Source organism: Myotis nattereri (genome assembly GCF_964212035.1).
Source record: "Myotis nattereri genome assembly, chromosome: 1".
NCBI lineage: Eukaryota > Metazoa > Chordata > Mammalia > Chiroptera > Vespertilionidae > Myotis > Myotis nattereri.
Genome location: NC_138075.1, coordinates 208,519,294 through 208,539,798, shown reverse-complemented (window position 1 = coordinate 208,539,798; position 20,505 = coordinate 208,519,294). Strand labels below are relative to the sequence as shown.

At 41.3% G+C, this 20,505-nt stretch overlaps 1 protein-coding gene across 1 annotated transcript in view; it reads left to right on the top strand.

Moving 5' to 3' along the window:
- NWD2 (NACHT and WD repeat domain containing 2) overlaps positions 1 to 20,505 on the top strand; it is a 147,096-nt gene that overhangs the window by 1,569 nt on the left and 125,022 nt on the right. The window lies entirely within an intron of this gene.

The window sequence follows — 20,505 nt, the reverse complement described above, 5'->3', positions numbered from 1 at the left end:
GGTAGAGTGCTCAGGGTGAGCCCATTTCTGGTTGGGTTCTGGGCTTGATGTCCCGGTTCCAGCACCTGGCCTTTAAGTGGTGTAACTGTTTAAGGCTGGGCACCTGGTCAGCGCTAAATGCAAACTTGTTGATTTATTACATTCACAAATCACAGCGGCTGAGCGCTGGGTGGTTAATCCCTTGTTCATCACCGCTCTTTAGTTCTCATCCTGAATATTAACTTTCTTTCTCAGTAAGTTAAGAAAAAGTAGGATGCATTTGACTTGAGCTGGATAAAACTGCAGGATTTGCCTTTTTCCAGAACAGTACATGTTCAGCCGTGAGATGAGTTTTTAGGAGCCTGGAATAGACGTGCGAAATCGGAAAGGAACTTTTTCTGCTCTCTTTAACAAGCCTGGGGGCTGACAAAAAAGTTAAAGGAAAAAAGGAAGTTGACAAGCATCATTGGATAGAGAATCATTTGAAAACCCAAGGCTCTGGTTGCTTGTTAAAAGCATATAGAGAGGACCAACAGAAAAAAAAAAACTTTCTATAAAAAAACTCATGTTTCAAAAAGAACACTAGCAGAAACTAATTCTAATTAGTTTTAGAAGGACTTATACTTTTTAGGGAGGACACCGACTAGCCTTTCATCAGTTTACAACTCACTTTCACAGACGTTAATAAGCAAGGAAGGTTTTAGAAAGCTACAGTACACTCAAAATCCTCTGACCTCAAATATGTCTCCAGGATTTTACCTTAATCTGGATAAAGAAAACCGTGGAGTTAGGCAGCCTGTTTAAGGATTAAGAAATTCTGCAACTTAAGTTTCCATTGTTGTTTTCAAAAATATTGCTAAAACATTGTAAAAGTGTTTGAGAGAATTGTTAGAAAATGATTAGTCTTAAAATTTTCAATGCTCCTGAGCTTGAAAAAAAATCTCAAAGTATTTACATCCGCTGATGTAAAACTAGCTAAATTGTTGTTTTTCTTTAAGTAAGTTGCTTCTAAGCCACAGTGAAATTGTTACTATCATCAATAGTTAATTTTTTCATTAAATTTGTAATTTCTAGGATAAAAACCAATAATGAATTTAAATTGAGTCAGCTAAATATTTAATTAATCTTCAAGATGAATGTCATTTTTCTTAAGCCTGTCCACCTAATTCTTCAAATTCTCTAGTTTCTTGAAATAAATGCTTTAGCATCTGTTAATCTTAGGAAAGCAAACAGGAGAGGGTTGATCATGCCTTCTGGTCACTGTTTGAGCTGAGCAGCTTGCACATTGATCTTAAAAGATCAGGAGACCCTAGCTGGTTTGGCTCAGTGGATAGAGTGTTGGCCTGCGGACTGCAGGGTCCCAGGTTCAATTCTGGTCAAGGGCACATGCCCTGGTTGCAGGCTTGATCCCCAATAGGAGCGTGCAGGAGGCAGCCGATCAATGACACTCTCTCTCATTGATGTTTCTCTCTCTCCCTTCCTCTCTGAAATCAGTAAAAATATATTGTTTTAAAAAAAGATCAGAAATGTGAAGCTTACCTGAGGAGTTTCAATAGGGGCAGGACCTCAACTTGTATCCACATGGAGAGCCGAAGGTATGTTGAATAGAGAAGACAGAAATGGGTATTTTTTACCTTAATGTGAAGACTTGCACTCGTGGTAAATGCTCTCTCAGAGGCAGCATTTTACCGTGAGATCTTTATGGATACAATTCAGGAAGCAAGTGGTGTGTTTTGGTACAATCCAATATTAGATTCTTGGCCAATACTCAAGAACCTTTCTACTGTCAAATTAAGACAAAGAACACTACCTCATGCTTTCCTTTACAAGTGGAAATCCAATTTATGCTCTAAATAAAAGCTTCTTTTTGTTGAACTCATAGCAGTACTTTTAAGAATCCTGCCAGGGTCTCTCTCACTTAGATGATTGTTTTAATAGGTATTGCTTCACCAGGCAGTGTGGCATTTCCCATCAGCAATAAAGATAACACATATTTTTAGATGGAAAACTTACTTTCCCATATATTGGCTCATTCAGTATTTTAATTTTGATTTCCATCCTCAAACCCAGCGAGGATGGTGGACCATAGAGTGTTGTCCCTATTTTCCAGATGAGAAAACGAGGCTACACCAGATTAAGCTACTTGCCTGAAATCGTATAGCAGAATGAAACAAGGCAGAGCCAGCCTACAGGGGACTCAAAACATCTCTCTTGGTACTACTTGGCCCAGGCTAGGTTTATGCCAGATTTCTATGAGATACCGTACCTCCAAATAGACAAGAATGTAAGCTAAATATCGTGGATGAGTGCTATTCTTACTCTTGAAGCCTGACAGCCAAGAGAAACTAAATAGTAGGAAGGGAACTTGTCTCTCCTAACTCAGCCTTCAAGAAAATTTCAGAATGTTCTGGACACGAATGGGCGTGGTTCTGTCTAAAGGGTTATCTGCATCAGACCAATCCCTACCGATGAAACCAGTGTGGGAGAGACAATAGCATTGTCCCAGTTCATGGATCTTCCACTGTGAGTAGCTTGAATTGTCCATGAACATGCAGAGGAGAGGAGCCTACACAATCCTCTTCCTATTATTGGAATTCAAGGAGGCCTGATATACAATATTCCTCTTCCCTGCCTCAATTTTTAACCAATTTAGAATAAGGTAATGTTTTAGATCAGGCTCCTATAACAAAGTACCATAGACTGAGAGGATACAACAATAGACATTTATTTCTCACAGTTCAAGCCCAACATCAAGGGGCTGGCAGATTCTGTTCCTGATAAGGGCCCCCTTCCTGGTTCTCAGCTGGTCATCTTCTCATTGTGTCCTCAGGTGGCAGAGGAAAAGGAGTTCAGCTCTTTCTTTTTCCTTTTCTTCTGAGGACACTAATCCCTTAATGGGTGCCCCACCCTCATGCCTTCACCTAAACCTAATTACCTCCCAAAGGCCTCACCCCAAAATATCAAGGCATTTGGGGTTAGGGCTTCAATATATGACTTTGGGCCACACGAACATTCACTCCAGAGCTGGTAAAATCTAAATTAGAAGGAAAACCAGAATATTGCCTTTATTACTGATTAAAAACAGATGCAAAGCCACACGTTCTGTCTGTGATCCTTTGGGCCAGATGTGATTTTGGAATTGCAAATATTTGAGATTGGGGGTAATGGTGCGTACACTGCTTATTATATGGGGTCTGGAGTAATACCCCATAGTCAAGTATAAAAGATCTCTAAGGAAACATGTACCCACCTCCTCTAAGTGCTGTACAATAGAATTTTCCACAGTGTTAGAAGGGCCTTCATCTGTGTTGTCCTATATGGTAATTACAAAAGGCTTTTGAAGTTTTGAAATGTGTTTAGTATGATTAAGAATATGAATTTTTAGTATTATTTCATTGTAATCTATTTACATTTTCCTAGACACGGGGAATTACTGGCTATTGTGCGGGACACAAAGCTCTAAGTGGCATAATAAAGCCTGAGTAGCTTATGTCAGTTAAGGCCAGTATTGTTACCAAGGACTCAGATCACTTCAGCTTTGGCTGCCAGATGAATTGGGGGAAATTTTTTGTTCTCAGCACTTTGGGAATTTTGGAATTACAAGTAAGAACTGCGGACTTTTATTGAGGGATGTGGCTTTTACCTAGACAAGTGTGTTTCCAGAATTGCACAGACTTAGCCTTCCAGTCAGTACCAGTAATGGGCAGGGCACAGAACTGCTCCCCACCACCAGTGGACAGAGTTGACTCCTTTAACATTTAAGACATGGAGGAGCAGAAAAGAATGACAGGTTTACTTACAAGAGAGAACAAAAGGGCTGGGCTCCTTGTGCTCAGATTTTCCTTCCAAATGCATCCATCAGATTAAGACTCTTGTCCCCTAAAGAGTAAGGGATGACCCTGCCCAGGGCCCACTATACTCATGGATCTCCCTCTATGTGTCAACAGGCATCTGGAGTGGAGAAGACTCTAACATCTATGTTTGTGCATTCCCCTGTGCAGATTTATGCATCTTTGAGGGTTGTGGACTTTGTCCACAATAACAGTGATCACATGCTCAGTCAGTTCCCAAGCACATTTTTCATTATACATGTCTTTGCATCCTCCCTGAAAATCTACCCCGTGTCTTTGGAGTCCCAGTGGAAAGGCTTGTTCTCCGTTTTTGCAGAAGCCACGGTGAAGAGAGAAATGTTTTCCCTACCGTGGCTGCAACCAGTGGCCATTTGCTTTAGCAAATGCTCCCAGACAAGAGGCAGAAAGATGTGCTGAAAAAATTCATGTGAAACCTGAGTGTTCTTCACAATGGTTTTTTTAAATATATATATATTTAAAATATATATATATAAATATAAATATATATATATATAAATATATATAAACATATATATATTTTTATATATAAATAAATAGTTATTGAATTCAGAGAGGGAGAGAGAGAGAGAAACAGCAATGATGAGAGGAACTCATCATTTGGCTGCCTCCTGCTGGGGATCGGGCCAGTGACCTGGGCATGTGCCCTGACCGGGAATCGAATCATGACCTCCTGGTTCATAGGTCTATGCTCAACCATTGAGCCACACTGGCCAGGCTTCATCATGGTTCTTCTTACTTTTCCTACAACATTATTTCCAGGTATCCCTATTTTGTTTCGTTCTTTCATTTTTATAAGTAATCAGAAAAAAAATGCAGTTGAGCACAGAAAAAATGATTCATGCCCCAGGAACGTCTTTAAAAGGTAAGATTCTTGAAGAATACCCTGAATTATTTTACAATAAATGCAAATGAGGATATATATAATAAATGAGTTCTAAAATTATAGAGGTTGTATTTTCAAATCATTCAGCAACCATTTTTCAGGCAGGAAGAGAATATTAGCTACAAATACAGACTTGAGAGCCAGACTGTCTGGGTTTGACTCTCCATTCCACCATTTAAAACTGTGATTTCTTTTCTTTTTTTTAAATAAAAATTTATTTTTATTGATTTCAGAGAGGAAGGGAGAGGAAGAGAGAGATAGAAACATCAACGATGAGAGAGAATCATTGATTGGTTGCCTCCTGCATGCCCCCCTACTGGAGATCAAGCCCACAACCCAGGCATGTGCCCTTGACTGGAATCGAACCTGGGACCCCTCAGTCCACAGGCCAATGCTCTATCAATTGAGCTAAACCAGCTAGGGCAAACTGATTTCTTGAGCAAGTTGCTTAGCTCTTCTGTCCTCAGTTTCCTTATGTATAAAAGAGAACAGTAATAGCACCTGCCTTGCAGGGTTATTGACTAGATTAAATAAGCTAATAGATATTAAGCACTTAGCACAATATTGGGCACATAGTAAACATTACATAAGCATTTACTATTGTTCTTATTATCTTCTTTATTACTAGTGTCTATTGTGATGCAGACACTATTCAGGTGTGAGCTTGCAAAGATGAATAAGGCTTTTCCAGCCCTCAAGGAATGCGGTCTGTAGAGCCTGTCAGTTAGAACTCAATAGGAAAACAGGAATCACTGCAGTTAAATCGGGGAACTAGGTGCTCTGGAAAATCATTGTAAGGGTCTGAGGAATGAAGGGGCATCACTAGGCACTTAGGAGAATTGCCAAAGCCATTACCCAGAGGGCAGGAAACTGCAGAAGCCCCTGCTGGTGTCACAGCTACTGGGTAGCTGGCCAGCTTCTACAAACATGCGCATCTGCTAAAACTGAACTACACCGCCTACAGCGGGTGGCCAGGGAGTCTCCCAGCTTGCTTTGCCTCCAGATCTCATGCAGCTACATCCCTCTGGCAGAACCAGAATTGCACTGGGACCCTGGTGAAAAGTAAACCTGGGAACTCCAGGCTTCCAGCCTCTATATCACAAGGAGAGAATGGATGGAAGTGGGAATGGAGACTCAACACCAAGACACAGTCTCTAGCCTGGGGGAAGCAGGGGCTTTCACTCATTCACTTTCCAACCAGGAAAGATGCATGAAGCACCTTCTCCATGTGGAGTGCTGTTCTGGTGCTAAGGAAGCAGGCGGGGCTCTGCTCTCAGGGGGTTGACATAAATAAGGTAACACATGTGATGAGCTCTGTGCTAAAATATGAGCAGAGCCTTAAAGAGACACCAAGGAGTTAGAGGGGTTGGGAGGGCTCCTTGGAGGAATGGATAGAGAGAGCCAGGGTGTAGAAACTCCCACACCATAATCAGATATGAGGCAAAGTGAGGATGGATGAAGTCTCTGCAGGCAGTAGAGAGAGATTATTCAACAAAGAGCTTTTACCCCATTGGATAAGAATGGAGTGATGTTTTGAGGTGATATTAGCATTTGTCAAAAGGTGGCTCGTTTAGAGTGACATTTAAAAGAAAGCATGACTAGGACCATATAGGGATGCTACATACAAATAGATCGCGACCCTATGGTTTAATAAATCATCGGCAGATCTTTTGAAATTCTTGTTACACTGCGGCAATGACACCGTTTGCCATTTTAAAGGGCAGATGTCTGCAGGTTTGAATTGTATTTCTGTTTCAATTGTCTTTTGCTGGCTTAGTGACTTAAAACAAAGATGTTTCATTTCTCACAATTGAATGCCTGGGAATTGGGGCCGGGCTTGGCCTGCGGAGGAAGGGAGAGACTTCCGTTCCACAGGCACTGGCTAGTCACTCACTTGGCTGCGTTCAGCTACACATCTGGGTGGCGCTGGTGGCGGGAGGAGGTTTCACCCCTCCTTGGTGCTCCTCCGTGTGGGATCGCTCTCTCCAGTTTTTCTCTCATCATTCAGGACTCTAGCCCAGGATTCATTATATGGGGATTGGCCTCCCAGGAAAGGGAAATGGCAGCTGCTTCAGGCCTGGGCTTGGAGGTGCACAATGTCACTGTCGCTGCATTCTCTGTGCAGGGCCTAAGGCGAGCCTAGAACCACCTGGGGAGAAGCAGCCCTATCCCTGAAGGTGAGGGGAGGCACGTGCGTTCAGGGAAGAGCAGGGATTAGCGGTGGCCCACTTCGAAAGCAGCGAGCCCCCAGTTATGGTGTGTAGTTTCTTGACCTTTGTCATAACTAGATTAAGTGGTATAATGCACGGCAAGTGAGTCAACTAGTAGCCTGGCACAGTGCTAACCCTGTGTTAATCCTCATAGTCACTGATGAAAAGGTAAGTTGTCAAGGGTGGACACTGACTTCGTAAATGGCACCCTTCCACAGCCTCCCAAATTCTAAACGGAGAAAAAGTATCAGGCAGCTTGCAGATAGGAGGCCAGAATATCCCGATTTTACTGATAAAGATAACAATGGAGAATGCTTTTGTGCTTCCTCATACGAAACACCAGAATTAGACATTCTCCCACTCACATATGCAGGGGGGGCCTCCAGACCGTCCGCCCCCTGAAACATGGAGCCTGGAGGGGAGAGCTAACCCACCCGCTCTGTGGACAGGACAGTCCCCAGAGGAACAAGAGAACAGGCGAGTTGAGCTTGTGGGTTTATTCTTCCAACATTTTCCAGTCAAGTTAGTGACCCCTTATGCCCCCCACCCCAGATCTGGAAATGGCAGGTAAGGAGGTAAAGGAGGGCCCAGGAGTCTGATGCTAGGGGAAGGAAGGCTTCTCCCTGGCATGGATAGCTTGAGAGTTTTCACATTTGTGCACCATGGAATCCTTTGGTTACTTAGGATCCTTTAAATGAGATATCCAGTTTGACATAACCCAAATTACATCACAGCCAAGCATCTTAACACATTGCGGATGGATCGGGAGAATTTGCCAGCTGTGTTTAGTTCCACTTCGTATTACACAGTGTTTTACAAAGTATCATACTTTAAAAAGATATTAGCCTGTAAGAACGTGTAATAAATAACTTCAAAATGCAGTGGGTATTTAAAGCATGCCTTTAATATTTATGTAAAATGTGTTTTATACTCGTTCAATAGAAACTTATCTGGCCACTGGGTAAAGCTAGCAGTAAAACTACTGGTCTGCAATGTGTTAACACAAAGAAGAGAATGCAGCAAGCTATAAGGTATGACATACCTTATATATAAAAGCAAGACCTATGTTAGGTATCAGCATCAGAATACTTTTATAGGGGAAGTGCTCAACACAGCCTTGGGAAAAGTCACTTCATCTCTCTTACAAATAATGAGTTGTTTTAAACCACTGAGCTTTGGGGTAGAGTGATATGCAGCAATAGACAACTGAGAACATCAGGTGCAAACTCACAAACGCCTTTTAAAATGGGAAATGATGCAGTTCCTACAGAGTAACGGATTTATCTACAACGCAACTGGGAAGTTCTTTTCAGCTCAAAAATTCTTTTAGGTTTTGCTCTTAATGGTCATACGATTTAAATAAATGTAAAACTTGTAGTGGGTGTCTCAAAAGTACACAGTAGGTGCTGAGTTATGTACCATCAATCAAGAAGAAAGTGGGTTACTTCCTTAAAGATAGACACCTTTGTATTGTTTCTTCAAGCTTTAGTTTTCATCATATTTTTGGTTGAAACCAAACAAGATTCATTTGGCAAATTAAAATATGTTGGCTGATGTATAATTAGAAAAAGGAGTTGTGTGACAGAAAGTTAATAAAAGGATAAAATACAGCAGCTTTGGACGCAGTTCAAACAGAATAATACCCACTTCTAATGAAATACTTCCTTGAAATCTCATTTTCAATCCAAAATATATCAGAGACTTTGACATGGGTACACTCAAAGCAGAGCGTAAAGCCCAGATGTCAGGTGTCTTATTCCAAGAGTGATTACAGAATATAACTCAGAAATGAAAGCACAGAATTGAGAGAGTATCCTTCATAATGCTTAATCTGATCCATTATGTGTCATGTCATTCAGAGAGATTCTTTCCACTGAATGTATTTCCTTCAGCTTTTATCCTAAGCATTCACTGCAATAGTTTTTAGATACCCACTGTATACAACTGAACTCCTAACTGGTTGGTGTGGAGAGTTATAAAGGAAGTAAGAGATACTTACTGCTGTCTTTAGTCTTTAGCCTCATCCGTCCACAACTACTAAAAACACAAGCACTGTGGTTGTGAGAGGGATGCTTACGTGCGAAGGCCAGTTAGAATAATTGGAATCAAACTGTCCATCCTGACTCCCAGTCAGGCATGAGCTGGTTGATTTAGTCGAAAGGCTTAAGACCAAGATGCACCAAATCTGGAAATAGAACCCGTCTACTCTAGTAGCTGGTGGGGAGCTGGTCCAGCTGTGGGTGATGAGAACCAGTCCAGATCCAAGAGAGGAACCGTTTTTGAAGAGAAAGCATTTGGTACCAGAGAATCTGATGTCAACAATTACTCAGAAAATTAGAAAAGAATATGCTGAAATGGAGTTTCCTTGAGTATCAGAAGAATAGCTCGGGAATTTGCTCAGCTAATAATTGCAGGAGTTCAGGTAGGTGCAAAGTATGAAGGTAAAATGAGGTGTGGGCACAAGATCCCCATCCTGAGATGGGAAATATGGGGATGGAGGCAGAGAATAGGAAGCATCTAGTAAAAGGTGGAATCCCAGCCCCTAGTCATAAGGTAGAACTGAGACAAGATACAAAGCTGTGGTCAGGACTATAACCCAAGGCCAGGGCCAGACTGCTGCCTGAGAAATTTGTCCCTGAATCCCAGAGGCTTGGGATAGATGTCATATGAGACATTGTCGGCTGAGGTCATTTTTGGGTGCAGGATCTGGGAACAGCCAGCTCTACCACATGAAGTGTGGCTTCAGGTATCAGAAAACAGATGCAGGGGCTGGGCAGCAGGAAGGGTTATATAATAAAAATAAGGTAATAAGGTCTGGCTGGTGTGGCTCAGTGGTTTAGCTGGCCACAGGCTCGGAGCGGGCGGGGTCCCTGGGACGCCCACCACGTTGCCCCGACTACGTGGCAGGCAGGCGTCCAGGCCACTTGGCGCCTGCACGTGCGTGCGCTGTCCAGAGGCCCATCATCTTTGTTGGTTTAATTTGCATACTCACTCCTGATTGGCTGTGGGTGTTGTAGAGGGATGGTCAATTTACATATGTGTCTATTATTAGTATAGATTGTAGTATTTTCCATACAAATGACTGTAACTACAGAATTTAATCCTCAGAATTCCATAAGATACATAATAGGGGTTTGTTTTGTTTTTGAGGGGAAGATTGAGACTCAGTTTCTAGAACCTGCCCCAGGGCACACATTTGGTAAACACCGGGCAGTGCCGAATCCAGGGTTCTGATGGTGTGTATCGTGGGTGCCCTGGTAGCAGGTGGACCCCTGCCCCAGAAACCGGCACTGCCACCCCCTGGCACATGCAGATGCTGGCAGAGAGGAAATGTACATACACGCTTTGAGGTCAGCAGATAGTTAAAAGGGGGTTCCCCTTCCCTGCTTACACACCCACTGGAGCCGCCCCTAGAGCATGGGTCTGCTTTGGTTCTACTTATGATATCAGCAAAAGTGAAACCTTTTTTTCCTCTCTCGGGTAGACTATGATTTTCTGGGGGTGGGGGGGGGGGGTAAGAAAACAAACAAAAAGAAAAGATTATAGACCTTAAGCACTGAATCGAAAAATGAGTTTTAGATATTTTTTGAAATCTCAGAAAAAATAAACATTTGACTAAGCCCTAAATTTCCTTTCCATCAGATAACCCTAGAAGGCACATTCAGGATGGCAGCCACGGCCTTCCTCCACCCCCTGATGCTCAGCATGGGCCCCCCTCCCTCCAGAGGGGCTCCCAGCACAGCTCCCGTGTCCCCACTCTCTGCTGCAGCCACCATGGGAGGGGAGGCGGGAGAGGATGATGTGTCCCTCCCGGGACAGCAGGAACCGAGGCATGCAGTCAAAAGAGATTTCCACCATGAAACTAGACAAACAGCAGTGCGGTTTTAAATTTCCATGTGTTTCTCACAAAAAAAACAATGAGAAATCAGATACTGCTAGTATTATGGTCTAGCTACATGATGACTCTGGGGACGGGTTAGGAAGTCTGTCACTTTCTGTAACATTTCTGTGGCAGGTTTCATTTTGTGCTCCATTTCAATCATGCAGTCAGGCTTGTGTAACTCACCGTCATGTTGGAGAGATTTGAGTGTTTTCACGAGAGAGCTTTCTCCTTGTTCTCTAATATCAACCAGACGTGATGCCCTCGGACATCATGAGAGGCGGTGCAGGGGCACAAGGTAGACTGGACCGGCCTGGCTTCCCTGTCTGGCTGAGGCAGTAGCTCTGTGACCGTGGGCGTTCTCTCTGGGCCTCCCTTTCCTCACCTGTTGAATGAGGTGGATGAAAAAACTAGACTTCAGGGGCCTCTTCCAGCTGCAGTGTTACATTATTCCATTTCTTTGAAACTCCCAGCAGTTCCATTTGGTTTTATTTCTTTCAGAGGAGAGGAGTGTTGTGTCTGGGTCTTTAGTCTGGCTCCGTGAACATGGCTACACTATCGTCTGAAAAATATCACCTGTCCTCAGCTCAGACATTTGTCATGATGATGATGGAAAAGCACCTTTGCACCTGCATTGTACTATGTACGTGTACACTGTTGACTATTCACAGAGTACAGTGAATTTAGTGGGAAAGATCAGGACTTAGAGAAACTTGTCCCAAGTGTTCAGTATTAACATCGGAATAGGATTGGGTTTACAGATGAGGCTTTCGGGGTGATAAAATCAATCACTGGGCCTTTGGGTAAGGTGGTTGCTATGAACTGCTGGATAGAGGGATGGCTCTCTCCCCTGAGTTGTGTAATGCACTCCCATCACGTGTGCACATACAACACGTGATACACACCAGAACTGGTAAGTAATAGAGCTGGAAGGTTCTGAATCTGGAGTTGGAAACGTGGGTTTGAGACCTTGCTCGGTGCCATTTTCTGACTCGGTGACCATAAGCAAGTTACTTCCATTTCCTAATCCTAGATTTGCTTCTCTCTATATTGAATATCTCATAGGATTCTTAGGAGGCTTAAAGGCAACAAAGCCTGTGAAATGTTTGCCATGTGCCTGGCACATAATAAGCTCTCATTGAGTGTCATGAGGGCCCTGGCTGGGGTGGCTCAGTGGTAGAGCATAGGCCCATGCACAGAGGGTCCCAGGTTCAATTTCCAGTCAAGGGCATGTACCTGGGTTGCAGGTCCATGTGGGAGGCAGCCGATGTGTCTCAGTGAGATGAATAATACTTTCTGAGCATCCCTGAAACAAAACGGCAATTGAAGAGAGCGCTGGAGTTATAGCGATGGCTATGAAGATGGACGGGCACACGATGCAGTATGCAGATGATGTTTCACCGTGTTGTACACTTGAAAGCTACCTGGTTTTGTGAACCACTGTCACCCCAGTTAATTCAATAAAATAATAAAAATAAATAAAATTGATACCCCCTAAGAAACTGAAGGGGGAAAAAGATGGGGATTCTCAAATGGGGCAATTCCATTCATTTCAGGTTGAACTAAGTAAACTATTTCAAACCAAGGGAGATTTTATACCCAGACTCCTCAGTCTGTCTATCAACTCCCAATTCTAACAGATAACTGTCAGCTTAATTTAGTGCCTGGCTGAATTCAGATGTGATAAGTGACTTTTCTTTTTTTTTTAAACCAGGCCTTTCCTGTGTAATAGGAAGTCGTGGAGAATTTGAGTGGCTTGCTGATGGTTGAATAGCTGGCGTAAACCTCACATGTCCCTTGCTTGACTTGTGGTGGATGTGTGATTTGGGTGGTCCCTTCCCCTTTAGGTAAAATGATGTTTCTTTATCCCCCCTCATCCTAGACTTGTTTTATTTAACATTTTTATCTTTTATAACCAGCTGACCTTTTTCCTAAATAGGTCATTTTGTTACATAGCCAGTCAACTTGGTGTTCTGTAGAGTTTTGCCCAAGGAGGTTAAATGTATTTATATCTGGATGTGTCCATGTGTCAAACAGATATTTCGATCTGTATTCAAAGCTGTTGAGGTTGTAGCACACTGTGAAATTCCCTGCTCCATACAATAAAGTAAAAACAAAACAAATGCTCTTAACATATAACCGGACATTTTCAAAGGCTCAAAAGATGTAATAATGAAGCTTTATTCTATAAGAAGTAAAATCAGAAGCAAAAATAAATATAGGATCTATAACCTCTTTTTATTAATGCAGTTAGATTCCATGTATACTTGTAAATATTTAAATTCTCACTTAAGTTCTATAAAATACTGATTATATTTTAATGTATATAGTATGTTTTTAATATTTTAGGCATTAAATACTATTTTTGAATCAAAATAATATCTGCAAGATAACAAAAAAATACAATGCAGAGTATCAGTTTTGGATATAACGTTTCTGCCATAACAGTTATACTATCAAAATATGTTGGAGGGTGTTTTTTGTAAGGTCAAATGAACCACAAAATACGTCATCCAGCCATTAGAGGCTTACATTGACATAAATTTCAACATGAAAACCAGACCAAAACAAACTATCACATTTCAAGCCCAAGTATAGCCTATCTATGACTTGATTTTACATTTTTTACTCTCCATAAAAGTAGAGAGGCAAAAAAAAAAAAAAAAAAAAAAGAAAAGAAGGAATATTTTGTGATGGTCGTGAAAATACTGAGTAATTCTTTTTAAGAAAAGATAAGACCTTTTGTATATTAAGATACAAAGTGATACACTTCTAATAGGGTGACTTGAGGTGACTTTTACACACGAGTGAGATTAAATTGACCCTCCTCTGCACAATCTCTGTGTGTAGACACACACAAATATGAGACATGGAATTTACACCTGGGAGCTTACATACAGCTACTGACATTGACATCTGAAGAGTTAGAAAGCATCTGACACACATAAAACATTTGTATTAAATCCTATTACTTCTATAACAAGTCACCACAATTAGTGACTTGTATTAATACAGATTTATTATCTTATAGTTCAGTAGATCAGAAGACTGGATTCAGTTTCACTGGCCTGCATTCTTTCTGGGGACACAAGGGGAGAATCTGTTTCCTTGCTTTTTCCAGCTTCTAGAGTTGGCCTGCGTGTCTTGGCTCGTGGCCCCGTCTTTCATCTTTAGAGCCAATAACAAGCACCTTCCACATTTCCCTCTAGGACCTCTGCTTCCATGTCATATCCCCTTCTCTGAGTCTGCTTTCAGTCACACTTCCTCCTTTCACTCTAACCCTTCTGCCTTCCTCCTCTAAGGACCCTTGTCATTGTAGTGGGCCCTCCCAGGTAATCCAGAATAATCTCCCCATCTCAAGATTCTTAATTTAACCTCAAATTCAAAGTCCCATTTGCCATGTTAGTTCACATTCACAGGTTCCCAGGGACTAGGATGTGGACATCTTTGGGACTCACTAATTAGGCTACCACAACATTGGAGGCCTTAAGAAGAAAATGTCTTTGCAGCCTCAAGATTCTTATAATAATGCCACAGTTTTCTCTTCTAAATTTCATCTTCCACCAAATCTCTAAGTGCATCCTTTGGCCACAGTCCTGTCCTTTCTCTCCCCTCTGCCTTTGTGAATGCTCTTGTATCCTATTCACTTTTCAGAATCCTAGCCATCCTTCAAGGCCAGTCTCAAATGCTCTGCTCTCCTTTCAGTATTTTTAATGTTCCCAAAGGCGCCAGGACACTTTTCTGCAGGTGGCAGAAACCCAGTTCAAACTCAAGCAAGAACTGGAGACTTGATTAACTCAAGTAATTGAACTGTGTAAGGGAAAGGCATGGGTGGATCTGGCCTAGAAATAGCTAGGATCAGTGTCTTAGTCAGTGCAAGCTGCTATAACAAAATACCATTGACTGGATGGCTTAAACAACAAACATTTAATTCTCAATATTTCAGAGCCTCAGAAGTCCAAGATCAAAGTGCCAGGAGGTTTGGTTCCTAGTGAGAGCCTACTTCTTGGATTAGAGATGGACCCTTTCTTGCTGTATTCTCATGTGTCAGAGAGAGGGCTCTGGTTGCTCCTTCTCTTCCTAGAAGGGCACTAATCCCTTCATGGGATCATCTCCCAAAGACCTCTCTTCCAGATACTTAGGGTTTTGACATATGGATTTGTGTGTGTGGGGGGCGGGAGGGGGGGACACAAATATTCAGTCTCTCAGGAACTTGAACACCCTCAGGACTGTCTGCTTGTGTTTGCTTCTCTCTGTATGTCTACCAAATTCTCTCAGACCATCTTTTCTAACTTAGGCAAAAGTGGATGTGGCCACAAGTTACTTCACACTTACAATTTTATGGCTTTAACTAGATTTTGAAAAAACTTCTGAGGAAAGGACTCCAATCGGCTTGGGTTAGGTCACCTATCCATCCCTTAGCCAGATCACTATGGCCAGCTGGTCCTGTATTGAAGCTGGAGAGCAGAAGTGGGGAAATAATCTTTTAACACATGGAAGAAAGGGAAGAGTTTGGATAGAATAAATAATACTTGCTGTAGCAACCAATCTGGTGTGACTTCTTCTCAAGCCCCATTATATTTTATTTCTATTCAACTTAATTTATATCATTGTTAATCACAACATCTTCATTTTTATCTTCTCTGTTCTTCTTTCATGGCATTGGTCATATATTATATGCCTTGGATCATTGCACTAACATACTGAATCCTTACAGGCATGCTTATGTCTTCTCATTTTCACCCCACCCCTCCCACCTAGCACCTACAACTGTGCAATGCTGATAGTAAATGTGTTAAATTGGGTTGAAAATAACACTATAGAAGAAGTGATATCTTAAGGCAGCTCAAGGTTAATTAAAATAAGGACTAAATTTTCAGAGAAATGAAGTGTACTTTGGAGCTTGATAATTTGAGAAAATGCCATAGCTTGAGCTGGGGCTTAAAAGATGAGTAGAATTTAGATAGAAAAAAGGAAGACAGACAGCAGAGAGTATGGGTTGTTACAGAATGCATGTGGCCATAAAGGAAATTTGGAGAAACAGATAACTAAATTCTAGACAGAATTGCCTCCTGGTTCTCAGACCTCCTTCTATGACTCTGTTGCTCTAATTCATAAATATTCATTTTCACATTAATTAGAAATTGTCATTGCAGAATAGCTGTTCTGCCATATCTTGCAATGATTCATTTAACCAGTCATTCATTTCGTTAGTTATTGGGGGTTTGCTATGATTATTTATGCATAGTGAGAACTGTCACTCATGCTAAGGAACCTACTAGAGCTTCAGGGAGGGAGATAAAGAGCTGTGGGGAGAGAGTGCAGAGGAGGAATTGGAGGAAAGCAGTGCTGCCTCTGATGGTATCAATTCCAGTGAGCCTGCAACTTTAAGAGTTCATAAGAACCTGTCAGTCAGGACAAAAGAAGTATCTTTAACCTCTAATGCAGACACCAGAGGGCCCTATACATTCTTTGCTATGCCTCTTCTCTTGGAAATGTCGTTCCCATGAGGATGAGATTGTGGCCTTTGAATTGAAGACTTCACCCAAGGTTGCATCTAGCCACAATCTGTAGATTTGCACAAGTTAAAGGCTATAAATTTGGAGTCATAAAAATCTTGAGACCAGAGTCCTGATCTGTCTCTTGGTCTTAATGTGTTTGTTTTTTAAACCAAAGATGTGAGGCCCTATCATATGCCAGGAGTTCATATTAATTAGTATTACAACATAATTAAAAATAATAATTGATAAAGTTAAAACAATTAGTAAGAAATAGGTTCTGCCCACAAGGACCTCATGTCGTATGAGGGAGAGAAACACCGAAATAGAAAATAATTGCATGCGTTGAGAATTGTAAAAGCCGTTTGACCCATGTTAGGAGACCACTGCGTGGCTAACTCTGATCCTGATTCCTCAAACACTGTCTACTCTTCTTAATCTGCTTCCACCCCTACCTGCTCCCAGGGCCTGTCTTTTTTCCTACAGGAGCCCTCTATATAAAGAAAATAACTTGGTATTTTTAAAAAACCATTTCCATATACTCCTTCTCAACCAGAGACATCTGAACTACCTCTCACCACCTGTGGAGTGAAGTCTGAACTCAAGTGCCTGATTTGCCAAAACGTCCATAATTGGGCATCATCCTACCAGCTAGCTGATTTCTTCCTGTGCCCTACCCTCACATATTCACATGTTTCAGTTTCAAAGTCTGCCTCCTGCAGGAAGCTGTCCTGAATGAACTCCTAGGGAAATTGATGCTTAAGTAGTGGTTTGTCATCAGAGACCTTTCACATTATAGCTTCCATTGTCTAATGTCTGTGCCTTGCTTCCTAAATTCATTGTTAACTAATAAAGACATAACTGTTCTCTTCCTCTCTTGATTTTGAGCACCTTGGACAGTGCCTGGCCAGCAAGGCACCCGGTAAATAGGCAGTATCACAACACGTACATAGCTTGAATGTTGCAATTACAAATGTAGATTGACATATGGTACTGTTATTCAGTAAGATCACTCATTGGCATTAGTAATATCCTGTAATTTCTAAGAGCTTTTCAAAAGGGCTACTTGGTAATATTTAGGGGGAACAGACTGTTGGCCTAAGAAAGTAGGTTTTTAAGAAAATTATTCTAAGAGCCATGTACATGATGGGTTGATGAAAGAAAGTGAGGGAGACTGGAGGCGGGTAGACAAGGCATGTGCGGTAATCAAGCTTAAGAGACAAGTGAGTGTCTGGGCTTTGATTCTCCCAAATACCTAGCTTTGCTCATCAGTATCCACCATTATTTAAATGTTGTTCATTTGACAAATAGAAATAAATCATCAGGCTTCATTTCCATTAATAGATGAAAGAAGAGTCCATTTTTAGCCAAGTAAGGTCAGTTAGAGTGAATTCCTGATTTGCCAAAGCAGTGATTTTTAAGCCCAGTCCTTGAAGAATTCCTTTGCCATTAAGAGTTTTATTTTATTAGTATTATGTAGATGTATGCATTGATGTTTTTATAGAAATTAAATATAATGGCTGGTATCTTTGGGCAGAAGAAAGGACACATAATGGAATTGCAATCACAACTAAGATTTTTTAAGTCAACAATTTCATTATCCCTCAGATACTTCATGGAAAAGAGTAGGTGGCAAATGCATCAGGTTGGAATGAAAAATGAAGTGCAGGTTTGGGCATGTTGCTCTGTTTACATCTGGGAGCAGGCTCTCCCCGAGGTCCTGCTCAGCAGCTGCGCTTGTCGGATGCGCCTTTGCAGATACAGCCCTGGAGGCGGCAGGAGCCAGGAGGTCTAATGTTGGCCAGGCTGGCCCAGCCGATGGGGCTCAGTTGGTTGAACATCACCCTATGCACCAAGAGGTCGCTGGTTCCATTCCAGTCAGGGCACATGCCCAGGTTGCAGGCTCCATCCCCAGTAGGGGACGTGCAGGAGGCAGCCAACCTATGCTTCTCATCGAAGTTCCTATCTCCCTTCCTCTCTTTCTTAAAAAAGAAAAAAGAAAAAATCAATAAAAACATTTAAAGCTGGTCAGGCTGGACCTACTATTGTGGTGGCACTAGGCTCCATGTGCACCACACGGGCTGCACCTGATCACACGGAGGGACTTGTGTGCCTGTCATGTGGCACATGGTATCCAGCCTCCAGGCCCAAACCTCCCTAATTCTCAATTGAAAATGGAGATGCCAGCTCGGCCGGTGTGGCTCAGTGGTTGAGCATCAAACTATGAATCAGGAGGTCACGGTTCGATTCCCTATCAGGGCATATACTCAGGCTTTGGCTAGATCCCCAGTGGGGGGCATGCAGGAGGCAGCCAGTCAATGATTCTCAATATTGATGTTTCTCTCTCTCTCCCTTCCTTTCTGAAATTGATAAAAATGTATTTTAAAAAGATGAAAATGGAGATCCCAGTCACGATTTGGTTTGATTGAGGACATCCAGATTCTTGTCTCTATTCATGCTCTCAATTGTTGTTATACTATTAATTAGGGAGAGTGTGTGCCATGCAAAACTGATGTCGAGAATATTAAAGTAAAAAGTAGAACATTAACCCACAATTTTATTCCTACTAATTTTTTTGTGAGCAATGAAATGCATAGATCTTCAGTGCACAGTGGATGAGTTTTGACAATATACCAGCCTAATGAAGCTATCGAACACTTCCATTAACCCATTCCTGTGTTCCCCACCCTTCCTGTCAATCTCCGCCCTACATAAACACCCTTCTTCTGATTTCCATCACCAGTGTCATCATTGAACTTCATTCAAATGGAATCATACAATAAGTTCTCTTTCATCTGGGCTCTGTCACTTAGCAGAAGGCTTTGGAGATTCATCAGTAATTCTTTTTTAAATTTGTTAGCATTTTCTAGATACACAATCCTGTCATCTGGAAATAAAAAGTTATACTTCTTTTTGTTTAGGTCTTTATACATTTTAGGTCTATTTCTTGCCATATTGCAGTAGCTTATTGTAGTCCAGAATTCGTGCTTGAACACAAGTGGTAAGAGCAGATATTTTTCCTTGTTCCCAGTCTTAAGGAGAAAGTAAGTGTTCCATGTTTCACTGTAAAGTATGACATTAGCTTTTGTTTTCTTTTGCAAGGTTCCAGTTTATTTCTAATTTTCTGAGGGCTTTTATTATGAATGGGTTTGAATTTTATCAAAGGCTTTTTTGCATCTTTTGAAGTGATCATATAGGTTTTTTCTTTTTAGTTATGTTATTCTGGCAAATTACATTGTTTTCAAATATTGAAAGAGTCTTTCCTTCCTGGGAAATAAACCTAACTTGGTCATGATACATTACCATTTTATATGAGATGTCCCCCAAAAATGTGTGTATACACTTTGAATAATTATAAAGCCAGTGTTTATTAAAATGCATTTCATTTTTATAATTGAGCTATCAGCTGTTAAAATGTGTACACATTTTTGGGGGCACCCTGTATATTGATGAATTTTATTTGCTCAGATTTTTTTTATGTTTTCATTGATTATTTTTGGAGAGAGAATGGGAGAGGGAGGGAATGAGAAAGAGAGAAGAGAGAAGAGAGGAGAGAGAGAGAGAGAGACATGTGCTCTGACTGGGAATCAAACCAGGGACCTTTGAGTGCATTGGAGGATGCTCAACCAACTGAACCACACTGGCCAGGCCAATTTGCTCATATTGTAAAGACCTTCGTTCAGTCTGTGCTCAAGAATGGTATTGATCTGTGGTTTTCTTTTCTTGCCTGCTTTGAGTATCAATACTGCTGGTTTCATGAATTGAGTTGAGAATTGTTACCACCACCTCCATTTCTAAAACTGTTTGTGTAAGATCAATATGATTTCTTCATTAAATGATTGAAAGAATCTACCAGTGTACATGGCCAGTATTTTCTTTGAGGGAACATTTTATAATTTAGTTTTTAAAATAGATACAGATTTTCTATTTTATCTTGCATCAGTTCTGATAGATTGAGGTTTTCAAGGAACTTTTCTATTCCATTGAAGTTAATGAATTTATTAGCATAAAGTTGTGTGTATTGTTTCTGTTATTTTATTGATAACTGTAGGATAACCAGTGGTAACCCTCCTACTCCTGATTCTGATAATTTGAGTTTTCTATCCTTTTTTCTTAATAACTCTAGTCTTAATCATTTTAATATTATTAATCTTATTAATCGTTAGGCAGACATCTTTTGACT